The 13390-nt window shown below is 38.5% G+C and overlaps 1 pseudogene; it reads left to right on the forward strand.

Moving 5' to 3' along the window:
- The window catches only part of LOC121476754, a 65217-nt pseudogene extending 52252 nt beyond the window's left edge, over window positions 1–12965 (forward strand).
- Window positions 12966–13390: the final 425 nt, after the last annotated feature.

A 13390-nucleotide genomic window follows, 5' to 3' on the forward strand; every position in this document is an offset into this window, starting at 1 on the left:
GTTCAAAAGCTATATGTTACTGTTCTGTCTAGGCTGAGGTAAGCTTGGTCTCATTCCAAAAATGTTCCCTTATCCTCAATAAAATCAGTTCCTCCTTGCTTCACTTTGCTTAACAGGCTGATAAATACATTTGTGAATTGTGGTCTTGACTAAGACTTAATTGACTAAGACCATGATTGCAAAAATTAAAAAAACATTTCTTCCAGATGGAATATCCTCTAAGTACCTGCCACATTTGCTTGTGGGCTGAGGATATCACCACTAGAAGACCTTATACACGTACTCAAACTGCTCTTTCTGCATAGGGACTGAGTTTAAGAACCGTAATTATACTTCCATTTGTATTGCCCTGAATAAACTTGCCTCTTGTATAAAAATACTTTTTTTCCCCGTACAATACAATACAATATTAGATGTGTAACTGATGTAAAACAAATGTAAGCCAAGATTCTAGATTCTTGAATTAAATGTTGCTATTCAGATAGCGATGTAGCACTAAAGAAAATGGAGAGAAATAGATAGTGCAGTCCAATATAAAATAATACAAATGCAATTTAAAATAATGTGTAATTCAAAGTGTGATACTCAATACATTTAGAGTTCCCAAAATTTGAAACTTAGAGGATCCAAAGTTTAGAAACAGAAAACTGGTTTTTTATTAACAATTATTTGTCCCTTTATGTTAAGCATGCAATATTAATTATATACCCTGAAAATAACACTTATATTTTCTGTGCTTATTTTTAATTTACCTGCTTTTTTTCCCTAGGCAAATAGAATGTGCTAGTGACACTCATACAGAAAGATATAATCTATGTGGAAATAAATGAATATTCATTTAAAAAATATTCAGTAGGGCTGATGTATGGCAATTCAAGATGTTTATCTCCTTTCTTAGTTCTCTTTTCATTTGCATATCATGATATTACAGACGACACAGATTCTAGATAGGCTTATTAAAGTGCTGGAAGCCCAGATAATATTAGTAATTTATTCTTGGTAACTGGCTTCACAGACTTTGCTGACTTCAGTTAACTATAGACTGGCTGGCACATGTTGTACCTTAATTTCTGTATGTACAGATTGAAAACCTACTTAGCAGAAATAGGCTTTGACTTGCTGAAAATGGTGGTTTAATTCATTTGGTGGAAGGTGTGTCATTTAATTCTCTTGTAAAGAGTAACTTGTGAAACCCTGTTTATGGGCACTGTACATGTAAATTAATCAAATAATATATGTATTTTTTCCTGGATTGCTGCCTGACTGGTTGCCTGAACTCAGTTCTCCTACCCTAACACTACCTTCCAGACTGGTCTTCATGCAAGATGACTTGCTATTAATAACTCAAACATTCCACAAATCTGTGTTTGATTTCCTGCTTCATGAGCCTAGCTGATTGTTAGAAGTTGAAATAAATCATTTTGCCTAAATAAACAGCAGTCCTGACAATCTGTTTTATGATATTTACCCTTGAATCCCACTATACCTTATAAATTGAAGAGGGTTGATTTATTCCGAGGAAGAGAGGGAAGGAAGTGGAAGAACACTTGGTCCAAGAAAAGCATTTCTAATCAAAGCTGAAAGGTAATGCCATTAGCTAAACTTTGAGAAACATTCGGTTTACCTAGCTATTTATTACAGAATTTCTGATATTTTGTATGTGTCATTATATACACTGAAGGAAAAATAGATCTCTGAGTGGAGATACTAGTGTGAGGAATGAGAAAGACTGAGGAAGGATGCTTAAATAAAAAGAAGCCAGGACTTAAGGATTCTGAAAATTCCAACCAATCCAGAAAGCAAAAAGCAAAAAGCAAAACAAAACAAAAGCTAAAAGTAATGAATGGCTTAAGAGCAAAGATCAAATCCAGAATACTCCCAGCAGAATGTGGTCTAAAGGGAAACTGAGTGTGACTCTAAAATCTTTTTTTGATCTTCAGAATGGGGGATCCCTGGGTGCCTCAGCAGTTTAGCATCTGCCTTTGGCCCAGGGTGTGATCCTGGGGTCCCAGGACCGAGTCCCACATCAGGCTCTCTGCAGCTCCCTGCAGGGAGCCTGCTTCTCCCTCTGCCTGTGTCTCTGCCTCTCTCTCATTCTGTGTTTCTCATGAATAAATAAATAAAATCTTAAAATAAAATCTTCAGAATGATATAAAGTGGTATCTCAGAACAGTATTCCACCATATAAAACGATATGCCTTTTAAAACCATCAAGGGTGTGCCTCACCAATCCCAGCAAAGCACTCCTTTGAAAAAGTTTTATTAGAGGACATTTGTGGGTGTGGCTTTCATGTAATGGAAGGAATCCCAAGAAGAGTTTCAGAAAACTCACAAAGTTCTTCAAAGTGCTCTATATAGTAGAAACATTCCCAGCTTGTGCTGAAGGATAACAAGCAGTGCAGAATGAGAAGACTTTGAGCTCCCAGGTTTCTACATGCAGGAATCAGGCCTGATACTTTAAGGTGACAGGTACATATTAAGAGGAACTGTACTCAGGGGGCACCTGGGTGGCTGTCGGTTAAGCATCTGCCTTGGGCTCAGCTCATGTTCTCAGGGTCCTGGGATCAAGCCTTACCTTGGGCTCCATGCTCAGTGGGGAGTCTGCTTCTCCCTTTCTTTCTCCTTCTCCTCTTCCCTCTTATGTTCTCTCTCTCAAACGAATAAATAAAAAATCTTTAAAAACACAGAAAAGAGGAACTATATTCAATGTGCTACTGTGAAGGAATTATAGCACAGGCTTATACATCCGGATCTGAACTGAACCAGAAGGCATGATTCTGAACTTTGAGTTAATATTGTTATGAGACGAGACTTTGGGGAATCTGAAATAGAGGACAAGACTTTGGGGAATCTGAAATAGAGGGGTGTATAGTTTGTATGTGGAAGGAATGTGGGTCATTGGAGACCAGCAAGAGGACAGGTTAAGTGGCTTCTAACATTGCCCCACTGATCCTTGTATCTTGATGTTCTTGTCATTGTCTCATCTTATCTTCCAGAAAGTGGACTGAGCTTTTTAACTTGTTTCTATCCAATAGAATAAGAAATGATGGGTGTCATTCTCAAGATTAGATTATCAAATATTGTGGCTTCTGTCTTGGGCACTCTTTAATTTAATTTGAATTGCTTGCCCTGCCAGGGGCCAGTTCCTATACCACATGCATTCCGAGGGGGAGTCTGATGCAGTGGATGACTGGGGCCTGACAACAATCACATGACTGATCTAGGAGATGAATCCCATCTCCTTCCTCCACTCAGATCTTTTGGTGGGACTGAGCGCAGCCCTAGCTGACAGCCTGAGTGCAACTTCATGAAAGACTGAACCAGAGGCAACCAGCTGTGCCAGGCCTGATTCCTGACCCATAGAAACTAGGAGAATAGAAATGTTTGTTACTTTCAGGCGCTAAATTTTGGAAAGACTCATTATCCAGCAATAAATAACTGATGTATTATCTAACTCATTTAATTTTTAAAAATTATTTGTTCTTAACCGTAAACATGTATACACACACGTACACATACATACCAAGAGACACATGCATTTGAAAGGTAGATTCTGAGTCGGAGTTATCAATATCTGTTATTAATTGGATCCTTTCGTCTTCATTTTTTTAACACTGTATACACTTTATATGTGACATAAAAATGTTTAGTGAAGAACAAAAATAAGTGCAAACAAAAAAGCCGCTATAGTGGCCCCTGGGTGATGCAGTTAAGTGACCAACTCTTGGTTTTGGCTCAGGTGATATCAAGGTCATGAGATCAAGCCCCATCTCAGCTTCTATGGAATCTACTTGAGAGTCTCCCTCTCTCTCCCTCTCCCTCTGCCTCTCCTGCTATTATGCTCTCTTTCTCTCTCTAAAACAAAACGAATAAATTGATCGTTTTTTTAAAAAAGGCTCCATAGCTCTCTAATAGGACAGTACTTGAGCATTTGAAATGTGGTCAATAAAACTGAGATAGGCTATATGTATAAAAAACACACCACATTAAGAAGATTTAGTACCAAAATTAACTATCTTGTTAGTAATTTCTTGTTTTTATCTTATGTCAAATCAATATTTTGCATATATTGGACCAAGTAAAATATAGTATGAAAGTTAATTTTACATGTTTATTTTTACTTTTTAAAAATGTGGATGGGATCCCTGGGTGGCGCAGCGGTTTGGCGCCTGCCTTTGGCCCAGGGTGCGATCCTGGAGACCCGGGATCGAATCCCACGTCGGGCTCCCGGTGCATGGAGCCTGCTTCTCCCTCTGCCTGTGTCTCTGCCTCTCTCTCTCTCTCTCTGTAAGTATCATAAATAAATAAATTTAAAAAAATGTGGACACCACAGTATTATAATTAAAAGTGTAGCATATATAATATTTCTATGGGATTACACTGGTCTAGATTATAAATATCTGTGAAGTTTAAAAAAAGAGAATGAAAATGAATTAGGAGTAAAGGGTTGATCTTTGTTCAGATACCATGTAAGAAAGAGGGGATTAAGACTGACTAAAAGAGGTTAATACTATATTCTAGGTACTAAGTCATCCTGGCAATATATAACACTCAAATTCTTGAGTGCCACTCCAATCCTACATATCAAATGCATTTATATTTTCTTCTTTGTATTCAAAATCAAACTCAATTTCATTGAGGAGCAAGTTTTAATAATTACCAGTGTTTCCAATCCAATGCTTTGGGAATCAAGTCTCTATTAGGTGCAGCTTTGATAATTTAAAACATATTTTATTTAATACTTGTTTTGAAAATATTTCTTAAAAATAACTAAAAAAAACATAAAACAATTTTAGACTCCCTATTGTAATTATTCTACCTATGGAGCTCATAATTTAATAGATAGTACACTAGATAAGATACTTATGTTCTTTTTTTCACTTAATAATCATGGCTACACAGTGTCAATTTTCAAGTAATAACAACTTTTCTTACACTCTAAACGCATACAGTCAAGTGAACTAGTCCTATAATGAACTGTATTAACTCTTATTCCTAATCTATAGTGTAAGCTATTTTCATTCATTATTTGTTTAGATCATGTGAAATAATACTGGTGAAAGTGCTCTGGAAATATTACTTCAAAAGAAAAAATATTGTTAAAATGAATAGAGCAAGGTTATTCACAATAGGGCTTGGTCATCAGTATATTTATAGCCACACCATAATTATCACTGTATTGATGCATGTGTGTACATGTGTGCAGGTGTGCTGTGTGTGTGATTGCATGAAAGATAAAGAGGTGTTGTCTTAGGTTGGGTTTTACACAAGCAGGTCTTAAATAAGAATTTGTATTCAAGGTACCTCTAAAGGAAATGCTTGAGTCAAGACTGATAAAGAAGTCAAGGAAACAGAGCGGAACATGGGAAATAGCTGAGCAAAATTATTACTTGGCAAAGTTCCAACACAGGTACCTCCTGCTCACTGTACTTGCCAGCACAGCAGTTAAGTAGCTCAAGGGCAGTCCTCAGAAGAGAGTCACAGATAGATAATTAGTAGCGAAGTACTTAGAAATCACAGGATGGGTACATAAAAAGAGTAAGAAAGATTGATTTGGATGTAGGTGGAGGACTGATATGTTCTCTTCACTCAGTAAATAACAGCAGAGAAAGTTCTTTTCTCTCACTTAAAATTGCATTTAAGTATTCACTATTCATGCCACTCTTCTTAGCATCTTTCATTATTCAAATATAGATGAAAAAGATTTAAATACAAATATCCTTAAAGAAAGATTAAAAAAATCCACTAATGTATTCATTCAAATGTACCTTCAACCAGAATCTTTTAGACTCTTTCTTTGCAGACATAAAAGATGGAGACAGAGAGAAAAGCATAAAACGATTATCACATCCTAGAGTATTGATGTCTTCATAATTCTCCTGGAGTCTTCTTGGTTTAAATTACTATCAGTTGTGGATATGGAAGTATTTTATTTGTGTTGTTTATTGCCCTTGCTTTTTCATACAACAATAGGCAATTAGTGTACACTTGGTATTGAAATTCTTTGCTTATAGGAAATTCGGAAGAAGTTTAAATGCAAAAATAAATGGTCATATTATACATAATAAGATCAGTAGTTATAGTAACTAAAAGGTGGATTATATTCTTAAATTATCTTTGCAACCTAGATGTTAAATTCAATAAGATACCTTTATTGTTTTGTTTTTCAAAAAGTATTTATAGGGGATCCCTGGGTGGCGCATCGGTTTAGCGCCTGCCTTTGGCCCAGGGCGCGATCCTGGAGACCCGGGATCGAATCCCACATCGGGCTCCCGGTGCATGAAGCCTGCTTCTCCCTCTGCCTGTGTCTCTGCCTCTCCTCTCTCTCTCTCTCTCTCTGACTATCATAAATAAATAAATAAAATTTAAAAAAAGTATTTATAGTCTCTCAAACATAGAATATCAGTAAACTAATTAATTGAACAAAATTATAGATTATTTACAAAGTCAGGAATATGCATTAAACTTGTTTCTAAATAGTATTTTGGTTACATAATTAAAAAAATATGTTCAGTATGTTTCTTCCCAACTTCTCGACACTTTTTCTTTGGAAGATCTTCTTACGTATAAAATAATAGGCTCACCTGCTATTATGAAAAAAACTAAAAATTATTTCACTGTGTGCTCAGAATTTGTGTAGTTTGTGTGTATTTGGATTTGATAGAAATGAATTTGTGATTTGGTAAGTGAAATCATTCAAACTAGAGAATTAGAGAAAAATCATAGAGAATGTTCTAATTAAATACATTTGGTCGATATAAACTGAAACTCAAGTTTGTTCAGATAAATGAAGAATCACTATGTATGAAAGCTGATTTCATCGACTTCAAAGTACAAGTCTCAGAGAGAAGACCTGGAAAGCCAAAACTTAGTAACTCAGTCTACATGATCTCTCTTAATTCTCTTTTCATCACTCTTGTATATTGCTCAATACCATCTCTTGTTCTAGCTTTACATAATCAAAGTTTACTTCAAATAGTTATTACCTATCACCAGTAGCTGATGTGTCAATATAAATATTGAAGAATGAGAAACATTATATTTTGACAACCCTGAGTACCCTGCCTTTTGATTGTGATTCAGACGCCCATCACTAATTGTATAAGGTGGGCTGGAGACATAGATTTGGTTGTATCACCCTAATGCTACTTGAATCATTTTCCCTTCCCATGTATATAATATGAAAGATCGCTTTTTGTGGGTGATCATATAAAGCTACAGATTTTACAAAGCTGTGTTTCTGAGCCAGAGAGAACTGAAAAACACATCTAGCTATTGTGTTCAAAGTAAGATTTAGAGAGAGAATTCTTTCTTTTGTAAAGGCCCAATTGCAATTCTCTATAATGTGCTTTTTTATATTTCAATTCTTAAATAATTTGGGAAATAGGGAATGATGAAAATACAATTTTTTAAAAGTTAGAATGCTTTTTTTAAAAAAGAATGTATTGTAAGAATTCGAATTCTTTTTTTTCACCTATACATATCTCTTCAATTCCATCCAAGAGGTAACTCTGTTAACAGTTAAGTGAATATCTTTCCAGATAGTTGTTTATGTTTATGGACACACACCCCTACACACATACTGCTTAATATCAGACTATACTCTATTTATTTTATGAAATATATGTAGAACTATATCATTCTTTTCATTGCTGCTGAGTAAGACAGCACATGAATATAAAATATTTTATTTAGCCTATTAGAAATGTTTTATTTATTTTGCTACCGTTTTATGGAAAAGAGACATGAAATTATATATATTTGCATATATATTCACCCGCTAAAATTATTTTTTATGCTAGTTTCCTAAAAGTAAAAGAGCAGAATTATGGATAATTCATACTTCTAATATTGTTAGTTAAATTCAGTCTAAATGTACAGATTTATGCTCCAAACAACAGGAAACACTGATTAGTGACACTCCTCCAATTTTCACCAAAAGTAGAAATTGTGAATTTCATGTTTGACATGCATTATAGGAAAAAAATGTATTTCATTGAGTTTATTTCCTTTTAGCAGGGAGGTTGATTATAATTTTAAGGAGTCTTTTTTTTTCATCTTATAAACTGTATAAATGCCCTGTGCCAATTTTTCCACTCGATTACTTATCTTCTACTTACTGATGTGGAGATGCTTTTGTCTCTTAAAAGTAGTGAGAAAACTCTGAGTCCATCATTTGTACTCTTAATGTTATTTATGGTTATTTCTCTGTATAGTCAATTTAGGAATGATTTTCAGATATAATTAGCATAATTTTGATAATAATTGCATGGTTACTTATTATTTTGGTAGAAAGCTATTCTCGCATTTTTGTTTTCTAAAATAATTTTCATAATTTAGTCATTATCAGTGCCTTTGAGGTGACACAAAACCATTGAATTTTGTTGTTATTTCAGTGTTCGATTTATGGTGACCTTTATGGTTTTTCTTTTATTGAGTCACCTTTAGTACCTTCAATTTTTTAGAGCCCCCATTTCATCTAGAATTACAAATTTTGTGGACTAAAATTAGACACCTCATTATAAATCATCACACTATACAAAACTATCAAAGTCATGCAAATTTGCACAATGAAGGATAGGGCTTACCAGAGAAATGGCTCTAGGGCACAACAGTCAAAATTTTATCAGTGAAACACTTAAAAAAAGAAACAGGAAACTAAAAAAATGTGTAGCACAGTATTAGATAAATTAACAGATGTTAATTTGTTAAAAAATATGTAAATAGAATATGACAATTTATGTGGTACCTTACCTTGAATGGATACTGAAGTTTGCTTGTAGAGATAGGCTCTGAGAACTCTTGTGATTGATGGTGAAGAAGTGGAAGAAGGATTATCTGACATTTAGAGAGAAAGTTGTAAGTTGTCAAAGCACATGTGGATGGGTCCGAGTCCAAACACACACGCAGAACTGATGGACCTGATAGATGTTCATGGTGTGTGCTTGTGTGTGTATTCTGCACATTCTTACTCACACAGTTCATTACATTGATGTAATGTTCCATGGATGAAATCATGCATAAAAAAACATTACATTATTCTCAAATTCTTCCCTAGTAGATCAGATTCCTTGGAACAAATTTATGTTTTCAAAGAATCATTAGAATAGAAGTAGCTATAGATTTTTTTTCCTCCTTTTCTCCTGTGATAGGTGGATAGGATACATTCTTCTTGGTGTTATTAAAACATGAAAAATTTCAGCAAAAGGGAGATTTGGGAGTAAGGATATGTGATAGAAATGTTCACCACCCAGTGGCCCATGAAGGCTGGTCATTGTGAAACAATGGCCATAAGCATGCAAGGATTAAATAATCATGAAGTTATTTAGGCTGAAGGCATTAATTTATAATACATCAAACAAGACACATAATATTTGATAGGAAGCTTCTGCCGTTAGTGTTTTGAGTTCACTTGTCACGAGTCTAAAACAATTGATGAGGATAGCTCACAATCCAGAAAAGTTACCTCTGTCTCTCCCTTGTGGATAACACTAAATTGTGCATGATTTACAGCTAGAATGAACAAAAGTGTTCTTCAATAAGTTATGTATTACAGTTTTTAAGGTATTAATTTTATCTAGTAGGCTACCACAGAAGGGGAGAGTAGTAAATATTCTTTTTAGTTTTCAAGATATGCTGTGCTTCTTACCAAAATTATTGATGGTGTTGATGAGAACTTTGTCTTTGCTTTTGTGCAATGGGAAAGTAAAACAACCGATCATTTTGGATCTGAGATACTTTAGTCTTAGATACCATGAAAGATATTTTGGTGGGAAAAAATCCATAATCAAACCAACAAAGAACAAAATTAACCTTCCAAGCAAAATAATTGGTTATAAGTTACCAATTTAGAGATGAACTGACAAATGACTGAAACTTGGAAATTTAGAAGGAATTGAGTTATAAACTACTTTCCGCCATTTGGGGAAACATCTTCAACTTGAATGAAATTAGGATCTTTTTTTTTTTTAATTTATTTTTTATTGGTGTTCAATTTACCAACATACAGAATAACCCCCAGTGCCGTCACCCATTCACTCCCACCCCCCGCCCTCCCTCCTTCTACCACCCCTGGTTCGTTTCCCAGAGTTAGGAGTCTATGTTCTGTCTCCCTTTCTGATATTTCCCACACATTTCTTCTCCCTTCCCTTCTATTCCCTTTCACTATTACTTATATTCCCCAAATGAATGAGAACATACACTGTTTGTCCTTCTCCGATTGACTTACTTCACTCAGCATAATACCCTCCAGTTCCATCCACGTTGAAGCAAATGGTGGGTATTTGTCGTTTCTAATTGCTGAGTAATATTCCATTGTATACATAAACCACATCTTCTTTATCCATTCATCTTTCGATGGACACCGAGGCTCCTTCCACAGTTTGGCTATTGTGGACATTGCTGCTAGAAACATCGGGGTGCAGGTGTCCTGGCGTTTCATTGCATCTGAATCTTTGGGGTAAATCCCCAGCAGTGCAATTGCTGGGTCATAGGGCAGGTCTATTTTTAACTCTTTGAGGAACCTCCACACAGTTTTCCAGAGTGGCTGCACCAGTTCACATTCCCACCAACAGTGCAAGAGGGTTCCCTTTTCTCCACATCCTCTCCAACATTTGTTGTTTCCTGCCTCATTAATTTTCCCAATTCTCACTGGTGTGAGGTGGTATCTCATGGTGGTTTTGATTTTTTTTTAAGATTTATTTATTTATTCAGAGAGAACGAGAGAGAGGCAGAGACACAGGCAGAGGGAGAAGCAGGCTCCATGCAGGAGGCCCGACGTGGGACTCGATTCTGGGTCCCCAGGATCACCCCCCCGGGCTGCAGGCGACACTAAACCGCTATGCCACCGGGGCTGCCCAGGATCTTTTTTATAACTGTTGTCATTTTCAAGTTTTTTACTTGCCCTTTAAACAAAATTTAGAGGGAAAGCGTGAGGGAGACGGACGTTGAGAGAACGAGAGGGAAGGAGAGAAAACGGCGTCCACGGATTACAGTACCTACAGCCAAGCTGCAGCCCAGCAGGGCTACAGCGCATACACCGCCCAACCAACTCAAGGATATGCACAGACCACCCAGCAGGCATATGGGCAGCAGAGTTATGGAACCTATGGACAGCCCACTGATGTCAGCTATACCCAGGCTCAGACCACTGCGACCTATGGGCAGACCGCCTATGCAACTTCTTATGGACAGCCTCCCGCTGGTTATACTACTCCAACTGCCCCCCAGGCATACAGTCAGCCTGTCCAGGGGTACGGCACTGGTGCTTATGATACCACCACTGCTATGGTCACTACCACCCAGGCCTCCTATGTAGCTCAGTCTGCATATGGCACTCAACCTGCTTACCCAGCCTAGGGGCAGCAGCCAGCAGCCACCGCACCTGCAAGACCACAGGATGGTAACAAACCCGCTGAGACTAGTCAACCTCAATCTAGCACAGGGGGTTATAACCAGCCCAGCCTAGGATATGGACAGAGTAACTACAGTTATCCCCAGGTACCTGGGAGCTACCCCATGCAGCCAGTCACAGCACCACCATCTTATCCTCCTACCAGCTACTCCTCTACACAGCCGACTAGTTATGATCAGAGCAGTTACTCTCAGCAGAACACCTATGGGCAGCTGAGCAGCTATGGACAGCAGAGTAGCTATGGTCAGCAAAGCAGCTATGGGCAGCAGCGGCCCACTAGTTATCCCCCCCAAACTGGATCCTACAGCCAGGCTCCAAGTCAATATAGCCAACAGATCAGCAGCTACGGGCAGCAGAGTTCATTCCGACAGGACCACCCCAGTAGCATGGGTGTTTATGGGCAGGAGTCTGGAGGATTTTCTGGACCAAGAGAGAACTGGAGCATGAGTGGCCCTGATAACCGAGGCAGGGGAAGAGGGGGATCTGATCGTGGAGGCATGAGTAGAGGTGGGCAGGGAGGAGGACGCGGTGGAATGGGCAGCGCTGGAGAGAGAGGTGGCTTCAATAAGCCTGGTGGACCCATGGATGAAGCACCAGATCTTGATCTAGGCCCACCTGTAGATCCAGATGAAGACTCTGACAACAGTGCAATTTATGTGCAAGGCTTAAATGACAATGTGACTCTAGATGATCTGGCTGACTTCTTTAAGCAGTGTGGAGTTGTTAAGATGAACAAGAGAACCGGACAACCCATGATCCATATCTACTTGGACAAGGAAACAGGAAAGCCCAAAGGTGATGCTACAGTATCCTATGAAGACCCACCAACTGCCAAGGCTGCTGTGGAGTGGTTTGATGGGAAAGATTTTCAAGGAAGCAAACTTAAGGTTTCTCTTGCTCGGAAGAAACCTCCAATGAACAGCATGCGGGGTGGTATGCCTCCCCGTGAGGGCAGAGGGATGCCACCGCCACTCCCTGGAGGTCCAGGGGGCCCAGGAGGTCCTGGGGGCCCCATGGGTCGCATGGGAGGCCGTGGAGGAGACAGAGGTGGCTTTCCCCCAAGAGGACCCCGGGGTTCCCTAGGGAACCCATCTGGAGGAGGAAACGTCCAGCACTGAGCTGGGGACTGGCAGTGCCCCAATCCGGGGTGTGGAAACCAGAACTTCGCCTGGAGAACATAATGCAACCAGTGTAAGGCCCCGAAGCCTGAAGGCTTCCTTCCACCACCCTTCCCGCCCCCGGGCGGTGACCGTGGCAGAGGCGGCCCTGGTGGCATGCGGGGAGGAAGAGGTGGCCTCGTGGACCGCGGTGGTCCCGGTGGGATGCTCTGAGGTGGCCGCATGGTGGAGACAGAGGGGGATTCCGTGGTGGCCGCGGCATGGACCGAGGTGGCTTTGGCGGAGGAAGACGAGGCGGTCCTGGTGGGCCCCCTGGACCTGTGATGGAACAGGTGGGAGGAAGAAGAGGCGGGCGTGGAGGACCTGGAAAAATGGATAAAGGCGAGCACCGTCAGGAGCGCAGGGACCCGCCCTACTAGACGCAGAGGCCCCGCAGAGCTGCACCGACTACCAGATTTATTTTTTATTTTTTATTTTTTTTATTTTTTAATTTTTTTTCAGATTTATTTTTTAAACCAGAAAATGTTTTAAATTTATAATTCCATATTTATTTATTTATTATTTTTTTTTATAATTCCATATTTATAATGTTGGCCACAACATTATGATTATTCCTTGTCTGTACTTTAGTATTTTTCACCATTTGTGAAGAAACATTAAAACAAGTTAAATGGTAGTGTGCCGAGTTTTTTTTTCCTTCTTTTAAAGATGGTTGTTTAACTAAAGACAAAACAATGGGAACCCCTTGTGAGCATGCTCAGTATCATTGTGGAGAACCAAGAGGGCCTCTAACTGTAACAATGTTCATGGTTGTGATTTTTTTTTTTAAATAAAATTCCAAATGTTTATAAACAAAAAA

Source organism: Vulpes lagopus, chromosome 16, assembly GCF_018345385.1.
Source record: "Vulpes lagopus strain Blue_001 chromosome 16, ASM1834538v1, whole genome shotgun sequence".
Taxonomy (NCBI): domain Eukaryota; kingdom Metazoa; phylum Chordata; class Mammalia; order Carnivora; family Canidae; genus Vulpes; species Vulpes lagopus.